Raw genomic sequence first — 4,012 nt, 5'->3', positions numbered from 1 at the left:
CTATGACCTCCCTCCTCTCTCCAGTGTGCGCTCAGCAAAAAGACTGACACAACAACGCTCTCCGCAATTCACTGACGTGACTGCTCATCCACCTTTTTAAAAACCGTGTTTGTTGTGTATTAAAAGTTCATGGGTGGCCTTTCGGTCGAATATTAACCCAAGGACACGTAAAAGTAGCTTTTGTGGAGACATCACACATGGCTGATTTTCTCGGTGACACAGAAAAGGGAGCATGTTTTTCTAAGATCCAAGCAAACAGGGGCCCTGTGGGCAGGTAAGTGAAGAAAATGAAGCCAGAACCGGGAGAGACTGCACGTCCAGCTTCACCGTGATCCGATGAGTGACATGACAACCTTAGGCAGGAGGGAGGTCTGCCCGGGGGTCTGTGCCTCCCCCTGGCCCCGGAGGGTGGCCGGGCACTGGCTACGTGGGCGCTTTTGTTACGATTCAGCGTGTACGAAGAGCATCCATCTCACGCATGTTGGCCGAAGTCATACCATAAAGCATGCCGGGAACCAGGCGGCCTTATCCACGTGGTGAGCTGTTCGCGCGCTGACCCGTTTTTCAAACACGCCGTTAAGAAGTCACCGTTCCTTAAAAAGCTGCTTTTGATGAAGAGTGTGTCCTACTGGGCACTGGTGTTTCCCGCAGACACTCCCGCTCACTGGGGTGTGGGGTGTGGGGTGTGTGCTGCGTCCCCTTTGCAAACATGCTTCACGGAAATGGACAGCGCCACAGCCACGCGCCGGCTGCCACGGAAGGCGGGACAGACACGGCCAATGAAACCCTCCTCCCAGCTTTGCCTCCGAGTCGGCAGCTGCCGGCTCCCCGGTGCTGCCGGCTGAGCACCTGCCCGGGAGGTTAGATTCCCCGGGAAAGCCAGGCTCCTGGGAGGACACCATCGCCCTGTCTGTTCACTGAGTTGGGCAAGAAACGTCAAGATGGATACAACCAGACGATGCTCATGACTCGGAGAGACGGAGGCCCCTGGGAGTTTGGTCCTTGTTAAGCCCAGGAGCGCACAGCAAAGGCAGGGAAGTGAGGCCGCATTCACACACCCGTGGCTCGCAGCACAGTCGCACATTTTATTTACTTGATAAACGTTGCTTCCTAGCTTCTCACCCCACAGAAAACTTGTATAAAAGCGTCTTTGTTTTCAAACCCTCTGAGCTCCAAGGACAGCCGCTGGGTGCCGGACAGACCAGACGCCTGGAGCCGGGAGACCACAGCCACCGGAAGTCACATGCACAGAGCCGGACGTGCTCATGGGGAAGAGGTCGGACGCTTTTGCAGGATCCGAGAGCCCGTCGCTAAGAAAGTGAACATTTCAAACACAGAGCCTCCCTGCGAGTGAGGGCCCTGGACTGAGGCCCAGAGGGACCCGGCGACCGGGCACCTGTCACCTGGGGGCCCGGGAGGGAAGGGGCTCTGCGGCCACCCTCCCCGACGCCCGCGGCCCTGTCCTCGCTGGAGGGGCACGGAGGAGCCTCTTGGCCGGGACAGGCCTGGCTTCCCGCCGACACTGCAGAATCAAGGAAAACCTGGACAGGGCAAGGCTTTCCCAAATGCGTTCTGTTCTTTTTTTAAGGAATCACTGGGACGTCTGCCAAGCAGCCCAGGAAGCCAGAACCGAAGGAGTCAGAGGCCTTCCCGCCTCCACACCGTCCGTCTGAGGAGCCCCAGGACGCAGGGACGTGTCTGGGGAACGCCCTGCCGACCGCCTCTGTCTCTCTCGTCTGCCTGCTCCCCACACGACCCAGAGGCAGTGGCGAGAGGGACCGAGGGACTGAGAACAGCTGAGCACGTCTCTGTGCCCTGTCGACGTTGCAGGACAAATTCCACTCGGCTGGAGAGAGACTGGAGTCAGATCCTGGTCCCAGGCCTCAGAGCGGCGTGGGCTCCGGAGGCCACGTGCAGCTGGTCCCGTGATCAGTGAGACGTTCAGTGCCCCGGGCACAGCTGTCACCGGCATAAATCTCAGAGCGGCCGTGAACGTCTGCAACAGGACAGCGCCCCTGCCACCACCTCAGGTGCGGTCCCTGTCTCCCCCAGGGGTCGGGGTGGCCCTGCACCTCTGATGGATAGCCCCCAGGAAGCGAGGCTGGGAGGGTTCTGGGCCCAGGTGGGCCCAAAAGACCTTCAGCACCTGCCTCTCGCTCCTGGGGCGCTGCCCGGGAGACCGCCAACTGTCTGGCCTACCGGAGGACGCGAGGCCCCGGGGAGAGCCGGCTGCCCAGCTGACAGGTGACACTGCCAGCTCCCAGCGCTGCTGACAGGCCGTCGGGACCGTCTGGCCAGCTGACTGGCCAGCTGGAGGCAGCTCGAGGGAGCCCAGGACCAGCTGAGCCACTGCCCGCCACCCACAGAGGCAGGAGGAAGAATCAGCCATTGTCCTGAGCCGCTGGGTTTTGGGGGCGGTTTGTTATTGAGCAAGAGATCAAAACAGCCGTCAGCAGCGGACAGCGCTGGCTATCACACCCTTTCCTCGCCGAGAAACGCGCCCTCTCCAGGCAGCCAGTCTCGGACGGACAGACGGACGGTCTGAGCCAAGGGACCAGCCTCCCTGCCTGACCTGTGGCCGGAGGCCCGCAGCTTGCCTCCACCTGGGACCTGATGGGGAGTCCACGGCTCTGACGTGGCTCCTCGCCTGGCCTCCTTGCAGGCGGCGGCCACTGCCCCACACTGTCTGCCTGCACAGGCACCGCCCAGGCGGGCTTCCGGCCGCACGGTCTGCCCATGCACTTGGGACCTCTGCCCGGTTCGGTGCCGGCTGGACACCATCGCGTAGCCGGAAACTCTAAACGTGGGGCGCGCTCCCTGGAACCGCTGCGCAGACCTGCGAGGCGACACGGCTCCGGCGCCCTCGCGCCTGGTGTCTGCTGCAGCCTCGTGCTCCAGCTCGGGGCCAGGGCTCCACAGGGCCTGAGCGTGGCCTCGGACGTGGCGACACGGGTCGGCCGGGCCGTGTTCCCGGGGCAAGACGCCGACAAATGCGATCACGGGCGCATGGCCACACATGGCTCGGTCTCCCCGGCTTCATGACGTTGGGGCAAGCTGCCCAACTGGAAGGTCCCACGTCCTGCTCACACGTCCACCACCTATTAGCACGTCCGCTCTGACCTTCCACCTGGGACCCACGTGGGGCGAGTCCCTGTTCTCTGCATGGACCAAGGGCGAGGGCTTTCTGATTTTGTTTTTTCTTTATTCAAAAAAATATTTCTATTGATGTCAGAGAGGAAGGGAGAGGGAGAGAGAGACATCAATGATGAGGGGAACGTCCTAATCAGCTGCTTCCTGCATGGCCCCTACTGGGGACGGGGCCTGCAACCTGGGCATGTGCCCTGACCAGGCATTGAACAGTGACCTCCTGGTTTATAGGTTGAGGCTCAACACTGAGTCACACTGGCCAGGCACCAAAGGAAAACGATTAATATTGACAGGTCAGTAGCAGTTTTCCAGGAGGAGAAGAGGAAGGTCATTCTGGGCATCTTAAGAGGAGCATACCTCTCTGCTTCTATTTCCTGAGTTTGTTTATTTTATTATTGTTATTTTGAGGGTAGTGAAGGGACCTCCCCCTGCCCCCAGAGGCATCAGGAATGGCACTGGGTGCTGCTGTCATCTGTCAGGCATCCCGTTAGGTCCTTGTGAAGCTATTTCTGGATTAAACCCGCGAACTTGATCCTCGGCCCAGTCCACTTTTCGCTGAGAGGCGGACACCTGGCCAGCACTGGGGAGCAGGTGGGAAGCGGCCGCAGAAGCAAGGGCACAGGTTCCCCGGCTCAACACGGGGTGGGGGGGATGAAGCCACGGCACAGGCAGTGCCTTCTTTTTTTAAATATATTTTCATTGACTTCAGAGAGGAAGAGAGAGAGAGAAACATCAGTGATGAGAGAGAGTCGTTGATTGGCTGCCTCCTGCACGCCCCACACTAGGGACCAAGCCCACAACCCGGGCCTGTGCCCTGACCGGGAATCGAACCCGGGACCCTTCAGTCCACAGGCCGATGCTCTAT

General features: G+C 60.2%; 1 protein-coding gene across 5 annotated transcripts in view; it reads right to left on the bottom strand.

Annotated features, from left to right (window-relative positions):
* Positions 1 to 4,012, bottom strand: part of LOC102751799 (transmembrane protein 56) — a 41,210-nt gene that overhangs the window by 10,608 nt on the left and 26,590 nt on the right. The window lies entirely within an intron of this gene.

The sequence above is a fragment of the Myotis davidii genome, unplaced genomic scaffold (assembly GCF_000327345.1).
Source record: "Myotis davidii unplaced genomic scaffold, ASM32734v1 scaffold217, whole genome shotgun sequence".
NCBI lineage: Eukaryota > Metazoa > Chordata > Mammalia > Chiroptera > Vespertilionidae > Myotis > Myotis davidii.
This window is presented reverse-complemented; position numbering and strand designations above follow the sequence as displayed.